Below are 17,692 nucleotides of genomic sequence, written 5' to 3'. Positions count from 1 at the left end.
AAATCTGAGAAATATCAACATAAAGTGCTAAGGATCTTTAAGATTTTGTGTATCTTGAGTTTTATTTTATGAGATTTTTCACCTCCCTCTTCTTACTGATAGTGCAGCAGAGAACAACATGATTGTGACAGACAGGATTGAGGATCCAGAGGGTTTTCATTGGCTTTGTCCTTGGACTAATCTGGTTTGTGGAAATGTCTGAATTGTGACAGAGGGACATAGTGAAAATGAAAAAAAAAAAAACATGATTGTAATGTAACAGAAACCTGTCAGAAGTGGGATTCGAACCCACGCCTCAAGTAGAGACTGCAACCTGAACGCAGCGCCTTGGACCGCTCGGCCATCCTGACAAGCACAACTGTCGAAAATTTACACTTTCTAAAAACAAACACATTTTTTGTTTGGCCCCAAAAAAATGCAAATTTTGAACTGAAAATGTATTAACGCCTTTGAGTTTGCCTTGCAATGCTGTAGCTTTAACTTTGTAGGTTGCTGATAGCTCAGTTGGGAGAGCGTTAGACTGAAGATCTAAAGGTCCCTGGTCCGATCCCGGGTTTCAGCACGCTGTTTTTAAGTATGAGTGATTTGAGATAAAGTTCTTTCTCCATATGCATTTAGCAAGATTTTCATTCTTTGTAAAGTGCAGATATACCTGAAAAAAACAGTTTTAAGTATCTCTTTTCAGAACAGTCACTAATGCGAGAAGAAAATGAAAGTAGTTATACTGAAAAATTAAGTTGAAGTCGAAGTAGTATGCAGGAAATCGGAGAAAAAATCTGAGAAATATCAACATAAAGTGCTAAGGATCTTTAAGATTTTGTGTATCTTGAGGTTTATTTTATGAGATTTTCCACCTCCCTCTTCTTACTGATAGTGCAGCAGAGAACAACATGATTGTGACAGACAGGATTGAGGATCCAGAGGGTTCTCATTGGCTTTGTCCTTGGACTAATCTGGTTTGTGGAAATGTCTGAATTGTGACAGAGGGACATGGTGAAAATGAAAAAAAAACAAAACATAATTGTAATGTAGCAGAAACCTGTCAGAAGTGGGATTCGAACCCACACCTCAAGTAGAGACTGCGACCTGAACGCAGCGCCTTGGACCGCTCGGCCATCCTGACAAGCACAACTGTGAAAAATTCACACTTTCTAAAAACAAACACATTTTTTGTTTGGCCCCAAAAAAAGGCAAATTTTGAACTGAAAATTTATTAACGCCTTTGAGTTTGCCTTGCAATGCTGTAGCTTTAACTTTGTAGGTTGCTGAAATAGCTCAGTTGGGAGAGCGTTAGACTGAAGATCTAAATGTCCGTGGTACGATCCCGGGTTTCAGCATGCTGTTTTTAAGTATGAGTGATTTGAGATAAAGTTCTTTCTCCATATGCATTTAGCAAGATTTTCATTCTTTGTGAAGTGCAGATATACCTGAAAAAAACAGTTTTAAGTATCTCTTTTCAGAACAGTCACTAATGCGAGAAGAAAATGAAAGTAGTTATACTGAAAAATTAAGTTGAAGTCGAAGTAGTATGGAGGAAATCAGAAAAAAAATCTGAGAAATATCAACATAAAGTGCTAAGGATCTTTAAGATTTTGTGTATCTTGAGGTTTATTTTATGAGATTTTCCACCTCCCTCTTCTTACTGATAGTGCAGCAGAGAACAACATGATTGTGACAGACAGGATTGAGGATCCAGAGGGTTCTCATTGGCTTTGTCCTTGGACTAATCTGGTTTGTGGAAATGTCTGAATTGTGACAGAGGGACATAGTGAAAATGAAAAAAAAAAACCATGATTGTAATGTAACAGAAACCTGTCAGAAGTGGGATTCGAACCCACGCCTCAAGTAGAGACTGCGACCTGAACACAGCGCCTTGGACCGCTCGGCCATCCTGACAAGCACAACTGTGGAAAATTCACACTTTCTAAAAACAAACACATTTTTTGTTTGGCCCCAAAAAAAGGCAAATTTTGAACTGAAAATGTATTAACGCCTTTGAGTTTGCCTTGCAATGCTGTAGCTTTAACTTTGTAGGTTGCTGAAATAGCTCAGTTGGGAGAGCGTTAGACTGAAGATCTAAAGGTCCCTGGTCCGATCCTGGGATTCAGCACGCTGTTTTTAAGTATGAGTGATTTGAGATAAAGTTCTTTCTCCATATACATTTAGCAAGATTTTCATTCTTTGTGAAGTGCAGATATACCTGAAAAAAACAGTTTTAAGTATCTCTTTTCAGAACAGTCACTAATGCGAGAAGAAAATGAAAGTAGTTATACTGAAAAATTAAGTTGAAGTCGAAGTAGTATGGAGGAAATCGGAGAAAAAATCTGAGAAATATCAACATAAAGTGCTAAGGATCTTTAAGATTTTGTGTATCTTGAGGTTTATTTTATGAGATTTTCCACCTCCCTCTTCTTACTGATAGTGCAGCAGAGAACAACATGATTGTGACAGACAGGATTGAGGATCCAGAGGGTTTTCATTGGCTTTGTCCTTGGACTAATCTGGTTTGTGGAAATGTCTGAATTGTGACAGAGGGACATAGTGAAAATAAAAAAAAAACAAAACATGATTGTAATGTAACAGAAACCTGTCAGAAGTGGGATTCGAACCCACGCCTCAAGTAGAGACTGCGACCTGAACGCAGCGCCTTGGACCGCTCGGCCATCCTGACAAGCACAACTGTGGAAAATTCACACTTTCTAAAAACAAACACATTTTTTGTTTGGCCCCAAAAAAAGGCAAATTTTGAACTGAAAATTTATTAACGCCTTTGAGTTTGCCTTGCAATGCTGTAGCTTTAACTTTGTAGGTTGCTGAAATAGCTCAGTTGGGAGAGCGTTAGACTGAAAATCTAAAGGTCCCTGGTCCGATCCCGGGTTTCAGCATGCTGTTTTTAAGTATGAGTGATTTGAGATAAAGTTCTTTCTCCATATGCATTTAGCAAGATTTTCATTCTTTGTGAAGTGCAGATATACCTGAAAAAAACAGTTTTAAGTATCTCTTTTCAGAACAGTCACTAATGCGAATAGAAAATGAAAGTAGTTATACTGAAAAATTAAGTTGAAGTCGAAGTAGTATGGAGGAAATCAGAAAAAAAATCTGAGAAATATCAACATAAAGTGCTAAGGATCTTTAAGATTTTGTGTATCTTGAGTTTTATTTTATGAGATTTTTCACCTCCCTCTTCTTACTGATAGTGCAGCAGAGAACAACATGATTGTGACAGACAGGATTGAGGATCCAGAGGGTTTTCATTGGCTTTGTCCTTGGACTAATCTGGTTTGTGGAAATGTCTGAATTGTGACAGAGGGACATAGTGAAAATGAAAAAAAAAAAAACATGATTGTAATGTAACAGAAACCTGTCAGAAGTGGGATTCGAACCCACGCCTCAAGTAGAGACTGCAACCTGAACGCAGCGCCTTGGACCGCTCGGCCATCCTGACAAGCACAACTGTCGAAAATTTACACTTTCTAAAAACAAACACATTTTTTGTTTGGCCCCAAAAAAATGCAAATTTTGAACTGAAAATGTATTAACGCCTTTGAGTTTGCCTTGCAATGCTGTAGCTTTAACTTTGTAGGTTGCTGATAGCTCAGTTGGGAGAGCGTTAGACTGAAGATCTAAAGGTCCCTGGTCCGATCCCGGGTTTCAGCACGCTGTTTTTAAGTATGAGTGATTTGAGATAAAGTTCTTTCTCCATATGCATTTAGCAAGATTTTCATTCTTTGTAAAGTGCAGATATACCTGAAAAAAACAGTTTTAAGTATCTCTTTTCAGAACAGTCACTAATGCGAGAAGAAAATGAAAGTAGTTATACTGAAAAATTAAGTTGAAGTCGAAGTAGTATGCAGGAAATCGGAGAAAAAATCTGAGAAATATCAACATAAAGTGCTAAGGATCTTTAAGATTTTGTGTATCTTGAGGTTTATTTTATGAGATTTTCCACCTCCCTCTTCTTACTGATAGTGCAGCAGAGAACAACATGATTGTGACAGACAGGATTGAGGATCCAGAGGGTTCTCATTGGCTTTGTCCTTGGACTAATCTGGTTTGTGGAAATGTCTGAATTGTGACAGAGGGACATGGTGAAAATGAAAAAAAAACAAAACATAATTGTAATGTAGCAGAAACCTGTCAGAAGTGGGATTCGAACCCACACCTCAAGTAGAGACTGCGACCTGAACGCAGCGCCTTGGACCGCTCGGCCATCCTGACAAGCACAACTGTGAAAAATTCACACTTTCTAAAAACAAACACATTTTTTGTTTGGCCCCAAAAAAAGGCAAATTTTGAACTGAAAATTTATTAACGCCTTTGAGTTTGCCTTGCAATGCTGTAGCTTTAACTTTGTAGGTTGCTGAAATAGCTCAGTTGGGAGAGCGTTAGCCTGAAGATCTAAATGTCCGTGGTACGATCCCGGGTTTCAGCATGCTGTTTTTAAGTATGAGTGATTTGAGATAAAGTTCTTTCTCCATATGCATTTAGCAAGATTTTCATTCTTTGTGAAGTGCAGATATACCTGAAAAAAACAGTTTTAAGTATCTCTTTTCAGAACAGTCACTAATGCGAGAAGAAAATGAAAGTAGTTATACTGAAAAATTAAGTTGAAGTCGAAGTAGTATGGAGGAAATCAGAAAAAAAATCTGAGAAATATCAACATAAAGTGCTAAGGATCTTTAAGATTTTGTGTATCTTGAGGTTTATTTTATGAGATTTTTCACCTCCCTCTTCTTACTGATAGTGCAGCAGAGAACAACATGATTGTGACAGACAGGATTGAGGATCCAGAGGGTTTTCATTGGCTTTGTCCTTGGACTAATCTGGTTTGTGGAAATGTCTGAATTGTGACAGAGGGACATAGTGAAAATGAAAAAAAAAAAAACATGATTGTAATGTAACAGAAACCTGTCAGAAGTGGGATTCAAACCCACGCCTCAAGTAGAGACTGCAACCTGAACGCAGCGCCTTGGACCGCTCGGCCATCCTGACAAGCACAACTGTGGAAAATTCACACTTTCTAAAAACAAACACATTTTTTGTTTGGCCCCAAAAAAAGGCAAATTTTGAACTGAAAATGTATTAACGCCTTTGAGTTTGCCTTGCAATGCTGTAGCTTTAACTTTGTAGGTTGCTGAAATAGCTCAGTTGGGAGAGCGTTAGACTGAAGATCTAAAGGTCCCTGGTCCGATCCTGGGTTTCAGCACGCTGTTTTTAAGTATGAGTGATTTGAGATAAAGTTCTTTCTCCATATACATTTAGCAAGATTTTCATTCTTTGTGAAGTGCAGATATACCTGAAAAAAACAGTTTTAAGTATCTCTTTTCAGAACAGTCACTAATGCGAGAAGAAAATGAAAGTAGTTATACTGAAAAATTAAGTTGAAGTCGAAGTAGTATGGAGGAAATCGGAGAAAAAATCTGAGAAATATCAACATAAAGTGCTAAGGATCTTTAAGATTTTGTGTATCTTGAGGTTTATTTTATGAGATTTTCCACCTCCCTCTTCTTACTGATAGTGCAGCAGAGAACAACATGATTGTGACAGACAGGATTGAGGATCCAGAGGGTTTTCATTGGCTTTGTCCTTGGACTAATCTGGTTTGTGGAAATGTCTGAATTGTGACAGAGGGACATAGTGAAAATGAAAAAAAAACAAAACATGTATGTAATGTAACAGAAACCTGTCAGAAGTGGGATTCGAACCCACGCCTCAAGTAGAGACTGTGACCTGAACGCAGCGCCTTGGACCGCTCGGCCATCCTGACAAGCACAACTGTGGAAAATTCACACTTTCTAAAAACAAACACATTTTTTGTTTGGCCCCAAAAAAAGGCAAATTTTGAACTGAAAATTTATTAACGCCTTTGAGTTTGCCTTGCAATGCTGTAGCTTTAACTTTGTAGGTTGCTGAAATAGCTCAGTTGGGAGAGCGTTAGACTGAAGATCTAAAGGTCCCTGGTCTGATCCCGGGTTTCAGCACGCTGTTTTTAAGTATGAGTGATTTGAGATAAAGTTCTTTCTCCATATGCATTTAGCAAGATTTTCATTCTTTGTGAAGTGCAGATATACCTGAAAAAAACAGTTTTAAGTATCTCTTTTCAGAACAGTCACTAATGCGAGAAGAAAATGAAAGTAGTTATACTGAAAAATTAAGTTGAAGTCGAAGTAGTATGGAGGAAATCAGAAAAAAAAATCTGAGAAATATCAACATAAAGTGCTAAGGATCTTTAAGATTTTGTGTATCTTGAGGTTTATTTTATGAGATTTTTCACCTCCCTCTTCTTACTGATAGTGCAGCAGAGAACAACATGATTGTGACAAACAGGATTGAGGATCCAGAGGGTTCTCATTGGCTTTGTCCTTGGACTAATCTGGTTTGTGGAAATGTCTGAATTGTGACAGAGGGACATAGTGAAAATGAAAAAAAAACAAAACATGATTGTAATGTAACAGAAACCTGTCAGAAGTGGGATTCGAACCCACGCCTCAAGTAGAGACTGCGACCTGAACGCAGCGCCTTGGACCGCTCGGCCATCCTGACAAGCACAACTGTGGAAAATTTACACTTTCTAAAAACAAACACATTTTTTGTTTGGCCCCAAAAAAAGGCAAATTTTGAACTGAAAATGTATTAACGCCTTTGAGTTTGCCTTGCAATGCTGTAGCTTTAACTTTGTAGGTTGCTGAAATAGCTCAGTTGGGAGAGCGTTAGACTGAAGATCTAAAGCTCCCTGGTCCGATCCTGGGTTTCAGCATGCTGTTTTTAAGTATGAGTGATTTGAGATAAAGTTCTTTCTCCATATGCATTTAGCAAGATTTTCATTCTTTGTGAAGTGCAGATATACCTGAAAAAAACAGTTTTAAGTATCTCTTTTCAGAACAGTCACTAATGCGAATAGAAAATGAAAGTAGTTATACTGAAAAATTAAGTTGAAGTCGAAGTAGTATGGAGGAAATCAGAAAAAAAATCTGAGAAATATCAACATAAAGTGCTAAGGATCTTTAAGATTTTGTGTATCTTGAGTTTTATTTTATGAGATTTTTCACCTCCCTCTTCTTACTGATAGTGCAGCAGAGAACAACATGATTGTGACAGACAGGATTGAGGATCCAGAGGGTTTTCATTGGCTTTGTCCTTGGACTAATCTGGTTTGTGGAAATGTCTGAATTGTGACAGAGGGACATAGTGAAAATGAAAAAAAAAAAAAACATGATTGTAATGTAACAGAAACCTGTCAGAAGTGGGATTCGAACCCACGCCTCAAGTAGAGACTGCAACCTGAACGCAGCGCCTTGGACCGCTCGGCCATCCTGACAAGCACAACTGTCGAAAATTTACACTTTCTAAAAACAAACACATTTTTTGTTTGGCCCCAAAAAAATGCAAATTTTGAACTGAAAATGTATTAACGCCTTTGAGTTTGCCTTGCAATGCTGTAGCTTTAACTTTGTAGGTTGCTGATAGCTCAGTTGGGAGAGCGTTAGACTGAAGATCTAAAGGTCCCTGGTCCGATCCCGGGTTTCAGCACGCTGTTTTTAAGTATGAGTGATTTGAGATAAAGTTCTTTCTCCATATGCATTTAGCAAGATTTTCATTCTTTGTAAAGTGCAGATATACCTGAAAAAAACAGTTTTAAGTATCTCTTTTCAGAACAGTCACTAATGCGAGAAGAAAATGAAAGTAGTTATACTGAAAAATTAAGTTGAAGTCGAAGTAGTATGCAGGAAATCGGAGAAAAAATCTGAGAAATATCAACATAAAGTGCTAAGGATCTTTAAGATTTTGTGTATCTTGAGGTTTATTTTATGAGATTTTCCACCTCCCTCTTCTTACTGATAGTGCAGCAGAGAACAACATGATTGTGACAGACAGGATTGAGGATCCAGAGGGTTCTCATTGGCTTTGTCCTTGGACTAATCTGGTTTGTGGAAATGTCTGAATTGTGACAGAGGGACATGGTGAAAATGAAAAAAAAACAAAACATAATTGTAATGTAGCAGAAACCTGTCAGAAGTGGGATTCGAACCCACGCCTCAAGTAGAGACTGCGACCTGAACGCAGCGCCTTGGACCGCTCGGCCATCCTGACAAGCACAACTGTGAAAAATTCACACTTTCTAAAAACAAACACATTTTTTGTTTGGCCCCAAAAAAAGGCAAATTTTGAACTGAAAATTTATTAACGCCTTTGAGTTTGCCTTGCAATGCTGTAGCTTTAACTTTGTAGGTTGCTGAAATAGCTCAGTTGGGAGAGCGTTAGACTGAAGATCTAAATGTCCGTGGTACGATCCCGGGTTTCAGCATGCTGTTTTTAAGTATGAGTGATTTGAGATAAAGTTCTTTCTCCATATGCATTTAGCAAGATTTTCATTCTTTGTGAAGTGCAGATATACCTGAAAAAAACAGTTTTAAGTATCTCTTTTCAGAACAGTCACTAATGCGAGAAGAAAATGAAAGTAGTTATACTGAAAAATTAAGTTGAAGTCGAAGTAGTATGGAGGAAATCAGAAAAAAAATCTGAGAAATATCAACATAAAGTGCTAAGGATCTTTAAGATTTTGTGTATCTTGAGGTTTATTTTATGAGATTTTTCACCTCCCTCTTCTTACTGATAGTGCAGCAGAGAACAACATGATTGTGACAGACAGGATTGAGGATCCAGAGGGTTCTCATTGGCTTTGTCCTTGGACTAATCTGGTTTGTGGAAATGTCTGAATTGTGACAGAGGGACATAGTGAAAATGAAAAAAAAAAAACATGATTGTAATGTAACAGAAACCTGTCAAAAGTGGGATTCGAACCCACGCCTCAAGTAGAGACTGCGACCTGAACACAGCGCCTTGGACCGCTCGGCCATCCTGACAAGCACAACTGTGGAAAATTCACACTTTCTAAAAACAAACACATTTTTTGTTTGGCCCCAAAAAAAGGCAAATTTTGAACTGAAAATGTATTAACGCCTTTGAGTTTGCCTTGCAATGCTGTAGCTTTAACTTTGTAGGTTGCTGAAATAGCTCAGTTGGGAGAGCGTTAGACTGAAGATCTAAAGGTCCCTGGTCCGATCCTGGGTTTCAGCACGCTGTTTTTAAGTATGAGTGATTTGAGATAAAGTTCTTTCTCCATATACATTTAGCAAGATTTTCATTCTTTGTGAAGTGCAGATATACCTGAAAAAAACAGTTTTAAGTATCTCTTTTCAGAACAGTCACTAATGCGAGAAGAAAATGAAAGTAGTTATACTGAAAAATTAAGTTGAAGTCGAAGTAGTATGGAGGAAATCGGAGAAAAAATCTGAGAAATATCAACATAAAGTGCTAAGGATCTTTAAGATTTTGTGTATCTTGAGGTTTATTTTATGAGATTTTCCACCTCCCTCTTCTTACTGATAGTGCAGCAGAGAACAACATGATTGTGACAGACAGGATTGAGGATCCAGAGGGTTTTCATTGGCTTTGTCCTTGGACTAATCTGGTTTGTGGAAATGTCTGAATTGTGACAGAGGGACATAGTGAAAATGAAAAAAAAACAAAACATGTTTGTAATGTAACAGAAACCTGTCAGAAGTGGGATTCGAACCCACGCCTCAAGTAGAGACTGTGACCTGAACGCAGCGCCTTGGACCGCTCGGCCATCCTGACAAGCACAACTGTGGAAAATTCACACTTTCTAAAAACAAACACATTTTTTGTTTGGCCCCAAAAAAAGGCAAATTTTGAACTGAAAATTTATTAACGCCTTTGAGTTTGCCTTGCAATGCTGTAGCTTTAACTTTGTAGGTTGCTGAAATAGCTCAGTTGGGAGAGCGTTAGACTGAAGATCTAAAGGTCCCTGGTCTGATCCCGGGTTTCAGCACGCTGTTTTTAAGTATGAGTGATTTGAGATAAAGTTCTTTCTCCATATGCATTTAGCAAGATTTTCATTCTTTGTGAAGTGCAGATATACCTGAAAAAAACAGTTTTAAGTATCTCTTTTCAGAACAGTCACTAATGCGAGAAGAAAATGAAAGTAGTTATACTGAAAAATTAAGTTGAAGTCGAAGTAGTATGGAGGAAATCAGAAAAAAAAATCTGAGAAATATCAACATAAAGTGCTAAGGATCTTTAAGATTTTGTGTATCTTGAGGTTTATTTTATGAGATTTTTCACCTCCCTCTTCTTACTGATAGTGCAGCAGAGAACAACATGATTGTGACAAACAGGATTGAGGATCCAGAGGGTTCTCATTGGCTTTGTCCTTGGACTAATCTGGTTTGTGGAAATGTCTGAATTGTGACAGAGGGACATAGTGAAAATGAAAAAAAAACAAAACATGATTGTAATGTAACAGAAACCTGTCAGAAGTGGGATTCGAACCCACGCCTCAAGTAGAGACTGCGACCTGAACGCAGCGCCTTGGACCGCTCGGCCATCCTGACAAGCACAACTGTGGAAAATTCACACTTTCTAAAAACAAACACATTTTTTGTTTGGCCCCAAAAAAAGGCAAATTTTGAACTGAAAATGTATTAACGCCTTTGAGTTTGCCTTGCAATGCTGTAGCTTTAACTTTGTAGGTTGCTGAAATAGCTCAGTTGGGAGAGCGTTAGACTGAAGATCTAAAGCTCCCTGGTCCGATCCTGGGTTTCAGCATGCTGTTTTTAAGTATGAGTGATTTGAGATAAAGTTCTTTCTCCATATACATTTAGCAAGATTTTCATTCTTTGTGAAGTGCAGATATACCTGAAAAAAACAGTTTTAAGTATCTCTTTTCAGAACAGTCACTAATGCGAGAAGAAAATGAAAGTAGTTATACTGAAAAATTAAGTTGAAGTCGAAGTAGTATGGAGGAAATCGGAGAAAAAATCTGAGAAATATCAACATAAAGTGCTAAGGATCTTTAAGATTTTGTGTATCTTGAGGTTTATTTTATGAGATTTTCCACCTCCCTCTTCTGACTGATAGTGCAGCAGAGAACAACATGATTGTGACAGACAGGATTGAGGATCCAGAGGGTTTTCATTGGCTTTGTACTTGGACTAATCTGGTTTGTGGAAATGTCTGAATTGTGACAGAGGGACATAGTGAAAATGAAAAAAAAACAAAACATGTTTGTAATGTAACAGAAACCTGTCAGAAGTGGGATTCGAACCCACGCCTCAAGTAGAGACTGTGACCTGAACGCAGCGCCTTGGACCGCTCGGCCATCCTGACAAGCACAACTGTGGAAAATTCACACTTTCTAAAAACAAACACATTTTTTGTTTGGCCCCAAAAAAAGGCAAATTTTGAACTGAAAATTTATTAACGCCTTTGAGTTTTCCTTGCAATGCTGTAGCTTTAACTTTGTAGGTTGCTGAAATAGCTCAGTTGGGAGAGCGTTAGACTGAAGATCTCAAGGTCCCTGGTCTGATCCCGGGTTTCAGCACGCTGTTTTTAAGTATGAGTGATTTGAGATAAAGTTCTTTCTCCATATGCATTTAGCAAGATTTTCATTCTTTGTGAAGTGCAGATATACCTGAAAAAAACAGTTTTAAGTATCTCTTTTCAGAACAGTCACTAATGCGAGAAGAAAATGAAAGTAGTTATACTGAAAAATTAAGTTGAAGTCGAAGTAGTATGGAGGAAATCGGAGAAAAAATCTGAGAAATATCAACATAAAGTGCTAAGGATCTTTAAGATTTTGTGTATCTTGAGGTTTATTTTATGAGATTTTCCACCTCCCTCTTCTTACTGATAGTGCAGCAGAGAACAACATGATTGTGACAGACAGGATTGAGGATCCAGAGGGTTTTCATTGGCTTTGTCCTTGGACTAATCCGGTTTGTGGAAATGTCTGAATTGTGACAGAGGGACATAGTGAAAATGAAAAAAAAACAAAACATGTTTGTAATGTAACAGAAACCTGTCAGAAGTGGGATTCGAACCCACGCCTCAAGTAGAGACTGTGACCTGAACGCAGCGCCTTGGACCGCTCGGCCATCCTGACAAGCACAACTGTGGAAAATTCACACTTTCTAAAAACAAACACATTTTTTGTTTGGCCCCAAAAAAAGGCAAATTTTGAACTGAAAATTTATTAACGCCTTTGAGTTTTCCTTGCAATGCTGTAGCTTTAACTTTGTAGGTTGCTGAAATAGCTCAGTTGGGAGAGCGTTAGACTGAAGATCTAAAGGTCCCTGGTCTGATCCCGGGTTTCAGCACGCTGTTTTTAAGTATGAGTGATTTGAGATAAAGTTCTTTCTCCATATGCATTTAGCAAGATTTTCATTCTTTGTGAAGTGCAGATATACCTGAAAAAAACAGTTTTAAGTATCTCTTTTCAGAACAGTCACTAATGCGAGAAGAAAATGAAAGTAGTTATACTGAAAAATTAAGTTGAAGTCGAAGTAGTATGGAGGAAATCAGAAAAAAAATCTGAGAAATATCAACATAAAGTGCTAAGGATCTTTAAGATTTTGTGTATCTTGAGGTTTATTTTATGAGATTTTTCACCTCCCTCTTCTTACTGATAGTGCAGCAGAGAACAACATGATTGTGACAAACAGGATTGAGGATCCAGAGGGTTCTCATTGGCTTTGTCCTTGGACTAATCTGGTTTGTGGAAATGTCTGAATTGTGACAGAGGGACATAGTGAAAATGAAAAAAAAACAAAACATGATTGTAATGTAACAGAAACCTGTCAGAAGTGGGATTCGAACCCACGCCTCAAGCAGAGACTGCGACCTGAACGCAGCGCCTTGGACCGCTCGGCCATCCTGACAAGCACAACTGTGGAAAATTCACACTTTCTAAAAACAAACACATTTTTTGTTTGGCCCCAAAAAAAGGCAAATTTTGAACTGAAAATTTATTAACGCCTTTGAGTTTGCCTTGCAATACTGTAGCTTTAACTTTGTAGGTTGCTGAAATAGCTCAGTTGGGAAAGCGTTAGACTGAAGATCTAAAGTTCCCTGGTCCGATCCCGGGTTTCAGCACGCTGTTTTTAAGTATGAGTGATTTGAGATAAAGTTCTTTCTCCATATGCATTTAGCAAGATTTTCATTCTTTGTGAAGTGCAGATATACCTGAAAAAAACAGTTTTAAGTATCTCTTTTCAGAACAGTCACTAATGCGAGAAGAAAATGAAAGTAGTTATACTGAAAAATTAAGTTGAAGTCGAAGTAGTATGGAGGAAATCAGAAAAAAAATCTGAGAAATATCAACATAAAGTGCTAAGGATCTTTAAGATTTTGTGTATCTTGAGGTTTATTTTATGAGATTTTTCACCTCCCTCTTCTTACTGATAGTGCAGCAGAGAACAACATGATTGTGACAGACAGGATTGAGGATCCAGAGGGTTTTCATTGGCTTTGTCCTTGGACTAATCTGGTTTGTGGAAATGTCTGAATTGTGACAGAGGGACATAGTGAAAATGAAAAAAAAAAAAACATGATTGTAATGTAACAGAAACCTGTCAGAAGTGGGATTCGAACCCACGCCTCAAGTAGAGACTGCAACCTGAACGCAGCGCCTTGGACCGCTCGGCCATCCTGACAAGCACAACTGTTGAAAATTTACACTTTCTAAAAACAAACACATTTTTTGTTTGGCCCCAAAAAAATGCAAATTTTGAACTGAAAATGTATTAACGCCTTTGAGTTTGCCTTGCAATGCTGTAGCTTTAACTTTGTAGGTTGCTGAAATAGCTCAGTTGGGAGAGCGTTAGACTGAAGATCTAAAGGTCCCTGGTCCGATCCTGGGTTTCAGCACGCTGTTTTTAAGTATGAGTGATTTGAGATAAAGTTCTTTCTCCATATACATTTAGCAAGATTTTCATTCTTTGTGAAGTGCAGATATACCTGAAAAAAACAGTTTTAAGTATCTCTTTTCAGAACAGTCACTAATGCGAGAAGAAAATGAAAGTAGTTATACTGAAAAATTAAGTTGAAGTCGAAGTAGTATGGAGGAAATCGGAGAAAAAATCTGAGAAATATCAACATAAAGTGCTAAGGATCTTTAAGATTTTGTGTATCTTGAGGTTTATTTTATGAGATTTTCCACCTCCCTCTTCTTACTGATAGTGCAGCAGAGAACAACATGATTGTGACAGACAGGATTGAGGATCCAGAGGGTTTTCATTGGCTTTGTCCTTGGACTAATCTGGTTTGTGGAAATGTCTGAATTGTGACAGAGGGACATAGTGAAAATGAAAAAAAAACAAAACATGTTTGTAATGTAACAGAAACCTGTCAGAAGTGGGATTCGAACCCACGCCTCAAGTAGAGACTGTGACCTGAACGCAGCGCCTTGGACCGCTCGGCCATCCTGACAAGCACAACTGTGGAAAATTCACACTTTCTAAAAACAAACACATTTTTTGTTTGGCCCCAAAAAAAGGCAAATTTTGAACTGAAAATTTATTAACGCCTTTGAGTTTGCCTTGCAATGATGTAGCTTTAACTTTGTAGGTTGCTGAAATAGCTCAGTTGGGAGAGCGTTAGACTGAAGATCTAAAGGTCCCTGGTCTGATCCCGGGTTTCAGCACGCTGTTTTTAAGTATGAGTGATTTGAGATAAAGTTCTTTCTCCATATGCATTTAGCAAGATTTTCATTCTTTGTGAAGTGCAGATATACCTGAAAAAAACAGTTTTAAGTATCTCTTTTCAGAACAGTCACTAATGCGAGAAGAAAATGAAAGTAGTTATACTGAAAAATTAAGTTGAAGTCGAAGTAGTATGGAGGAAATCAGAAAAAAAAATCTGAGAAATATCAACATAAAGTGCTAAGGATCTTTAAGATTTTGTGTATCTTGAGGTTTATTTTATGAGATTTTTCACCTCCCTCTTCTTACTGATAGTGCAGCAGAGAACAACATGATTGTGACAAACAGGATTGAGGATCCAGAGGGTTCTCATTGGCTTTGTCCTTGGACTAATCTGGTTTGTGGAAATGTCTGAATTGTGACAGAGGGACATAGTGAAAATGAAAAAAAAACAAAACATGATTGTAATGTAACAGAAACCTGTCAGAAGTGGGATTCGAACCCACGCCTCAAGTAGAGACTGCGACCTGAACGCAGCGCCTTGGACCGCTCGGCCATCCTGACAAGCACAACTGTGGAAAATTCACACTTTCTAAAAACAAACACATTTTTTGTTTGGCCCCAAAAAAAGGCAAATTTTGAACTGAAAATGTATTAACGCCTTTGAGTTTGCCTTGCAATGCTGTAGCTTTAACTTTGTAGGTTGCTGAAATAGCTCAGTTGGGAGAGCGTTAGACTGAAGATCTAAAGCTCCCTGGTCCGATCCTGGGTTTCAGCACGCTGTTTTTAAGTATGAGTGATTTGAGATAAAGTTCTTTCTCCATATACATTTAGCAAGATTTTCATTCTTTGTGAAGTGCAGATATACCTGAAAAAAACAGTTTTAAGTATCTCTTTTCAGAACAGTCACTAATGCGAGAAGAAAATGAAAGTAGTTATACTGAAAAATTAAGTTGAAGTCGAAGTAGTATGGAGGAAATCAGAAAAAAAATCTGGGAAATATCAACATAAAGTGCTAAGGATCTTTAAGATTTTGTGTATCTTGAGGTTTATTTTATGAGATTTTTGACCTCCCTCTTCTTACTGATAGTGCAGGAGAGAACAACATGATTGTGACAAACAGGATTGAGGATCCAGAGGGTTCTCATTGGCTTTGTCCTTGGACTAATCTGGTTTGTGGAAATATCTGAATTGTGACAGAGGGACATAGTGAAAATGAAAAAAAAACAAAACATGATTGTAATGTAACAGAAACCTGTCAGAAGTGGGATTCGAACTCACGCCTCAAGTAGAGACTGCGACCTGAACGCAGCGCCTTGGACCGCTCGGCCATCCTGACAAGCACAACTGTGGAAAATTCACACTTTCTAAAAACAAACACATTTTTTGTTTGGCCCCAAAAAAAGGCAAATTTTGAACTGAAAATTTATTAACGCCTTTGAGTTTGCCTTGCAATACTGTAGCTTTAACCTTGTAGGTTGCTGAAATAGCTCAGTTGGGAGAGCGTTAGACTGAAGATCTAAAGTTCCCTGGTCCGATCCCGGGTTTCAGCACGCTGTTTTTAAGTATGAGTGATTTGAGATAAAGTTCTTTCTCCATATGCATTTAGCAAGATTTTCATTCTTTGTGAAGTGCAGATATACCTGAAAAAAACAGTTTTAAGTATCTCTTTTCAGAACAGTCACTAATGCGAGAAGAAAATGAAAGTAGTTATACTGAAAAATTAAGTTGAAGTCGAAGTAGTATGGAGGAAATCAGAAAAAAAATCTGAGAAATATCAACATAAAGTGCTAAGGATCTTTAAGATTTTGTGTATCTTGAGGTTTATTTTATGAGATTTTTCACCTCCCTCTTCTTACTGATAGTGCAGCAGAGAACAACATGATTGTGACAGACAGGATTGAGGATCCAGAGGGTTCTCATTGGCTTTGTCCTTGGACTAATCTGGTTTGTGGAAATGTCTGAATTGTGACAGAGGGACATAGTGAAAATGAAAAAAAAACAACATGATTGTAATGTAAAAGAAACCTGTCAGAAGTGGGATTCGAACCCACGCCTCAAGTAGAGACTGCGACCTGAACGCAGCGCCTTGGACCGCTCGGCCATCCTGACAAGCACTACTGTGGAAAATTCACACTTTCTAAAAACAAACACATTTTTTGTTTGGCCCCAAAAAAATGCAAATTTTGAACTGAAAATGTTTTAACGCCTTTGAGTTTGCCTTGCAATGCTGTAGCTTGAACTTTGTAGGTTGCTGAAATAGCTCAGTTGGGAGAGCGTTAGCCTGAAGATCTAAAGGTCCCTGGTCCGATCCCGGGTTTCAGCATGCTGTTTTTAAGTATGAGTGATTTGAGATAAAGTTCTTTCTCCATATGCATTTAGCAAGATTTTCATTCTTTGTGAAGTGCAGATATACCTGAAAAAAACAGTTTTAAGTATCTCTTTTCAGAACAGTCACTAATGCGAGAAGAAAATGAAAGTAGTTATACTGAAAAATTAAGTTGAAGTCGAAGTAGTATGGAGGAAATCGGAGAAAAAATCTGAGAAATATCAACATAAAGTGCTAAGGATCTTTAAGATTTTGTGTATCTTAAGGTTTATTTTATGAGATTTTCCACCTCCCTCTTCTTACTGATAGTGCAGCAGAGAACAACATGATTGTGACAGACAGGATTGAGGATCCAGAGGGTTCTCATTGGCTTTGTCCTTGGACTAATCTGGTTTGTGGAAATGTCTGAATTGTGACAGAGGGACATAGTGAAAATGAAAAAAAAAACAAAACATGATTGTAATGTAACAGAAACCTGTCAGAAGTGGGATTCGAACCCACGCCTCAAGTAGAGACTGCGACCTGAACGCAGCGCCTTGGACCGCTCGGCCATCCTGACAAGCACTACTGTGGAAAATTCACAATTTCTAAAAACAAACACATTTTTTGTTTGGCCCCAAAAAAATGCAAATTTTGAACTGAAAATGTATTAACGCCTTTGAGTTTGCCTTGCAATGCTGTAGCTTTAACTTTGTAGGTTGCTGAAATAGCTCAGTTGGGAGAGCGTTAGCCTGAAGATCTAAAGGTCCCTGGTCCGATCCCGGGTTTCAGCATGCTGTTTTTAAGTATGAGTGATTTGAGATAAAGTTCTTTCTCCATATGCATTTAGCAAGATTTTCATTCTTTGTGAAGTGCAGATATA

General features: G+C 38.0%; 11 non-coding genes across 11 annotated transcripts; 1 reads left to right on the top strand and 10 right to left on the bottom strand.

Moving 5' to 3' along the window:
* Nucleotides 1-1,813: 1,813 nt before the first annotated feature.
* TRNAL-CAG (transfer RNA leucine (anticodon CAG)) lies at nucleotides 1,814-1,896 on the bottom strand. The gene has a single exon. It is a non-coding gene; the product is annotated as a tRNA-Leu (tRNA).
* A 692-nt stretch (nucleotides 1,897-2,588) lies between these two features.
* On the bottom strand, nucleotides 2,589-2,671 carry TRNAL-CAG (transfer RNA leucine (anticodon CAG)). The gene has a single exon. It is a non-coding gene; the product is annotated as a tRNA-Leu (tRNA).
* A 141-nt stretch (nucleotides 2,672-2,812) lies between these two features.
* Nucleotides 2,813-2,885, top strand: TRNAF-GAA (transfer RNA phenylalanine (anticodon GAA)). The gene has a single exon. It is a non-coding gene; the product is annotated as a tRNA-Phe (tRNA).
* Nucleotides 2,886-6,460: 3,575 nt separating this feature from the next.
* Nucleotides 6,461-6,543, bottom strand: TRNAL-CAG (transfer RNA leucine (anticodon CAG)). The gene has a single exon. It is a non-coding gene; the product is annotated as a tRNA-Leu (tRNA).
* Nucleotides 6,544-8,008: 1,465 nt separating this feature from the next.
* Nucleotides 8,009-8,091, bottom strand: TRNAL-CAG (transfer RNA leucine (anticodon CAG)). The gene has a single exon. It is a non-coding gene; the product is annotated as a tRNA-Leu (tRNA).
* A 690-nt stretch (nucleotides 8,092-8,781) lies between these two features.
* Nucleotides 8,782-8,864, bottom strand: TRNAL-CAG (transfer RNA leucine (anticodon CAG)). The gene has a single exon. It is a non-coding gene; the product is annotated as a tRNA-Leu (tRNA).
* Nucleotides 8,865-10,332: 1,468 nt separating this feature from the next.
* TRNAL-CAG (transfer RNA leucine (anticodon CAG)) lies at nucleotides 10,333-10,415 on the bottom strand. The gene has a single exon. It is a non-coding gene; the product is annotated as a tRNA-Leu (tRNA).
* Nucleotides 10,416-12,657: 2,242 nt separating this feature from the next.
* On the bottom strand, nucleotides 12,658-12,740 carry TRNAL-CAG (transfer RNA leucine (anticodon CAG)). The gene has a single exon. It is a non-coding gene; the product is annotated as a tRNA-Leu (tRNA).
* A 2,242-nt stretch (nucleotides 12,741-14,982) lies between these two features.
* TRNAL-CAG (transfer RNA leucine (anticodon CAG)) lies at nucleotides 14,983-15,065 on the bottom strand. Its single transcript has one exon. It is a non-coding gene; the product is annotated as a tRNA-Leu (tRNA).
* A 1,465-nt stretch (nucleotides 15,066-16,530) lies between these two features.
* Nucleotides 16,531-16,613, bottom strand: TRNAL-CAG (transfer RNA leucine (anticodon CAG)). The gene has a single exon. It is a non-coding gene; the product is annotated as a tRNA-Leu (tRNA).
* Nucleotides 16,614-17,306: 693 nt separating this feature from the next.
* Nucleotides 17,307-17,389, bottom strand: TRNAL-CAG (transfer RNA leucine (anticodon CAG)). The gene has a single exon. It is a non-coding gene; the product is annotated as a tRNA-Leu (tRNA).
* Between the last annotated feature and the right edge of the window lie 303 nt (nucleotides 17,390-17,692).

Source organism: Anomaloglossus baeobatrachus, chromosome 1 (genome assembly GCF_048569485.1).
Source record: "Anomaloglossus baeobatrachus isolate aAnoBae1 chromosome 1, aAnoBae1.hap1, whole genome shotgun sequence".
Taxonomy (NCBI): Eukaryota; Metazoa; Chordata; class Amphibia; order Anura; family Aromobatidae; genus Anomaloglossus; species Anomaloglossus baeobatrachus.
The sequence above is the reverse complement of the archived record's forward strand: the minus strand, read 5'-3'. Positions and strand labels throughout refer to the sequence as shown.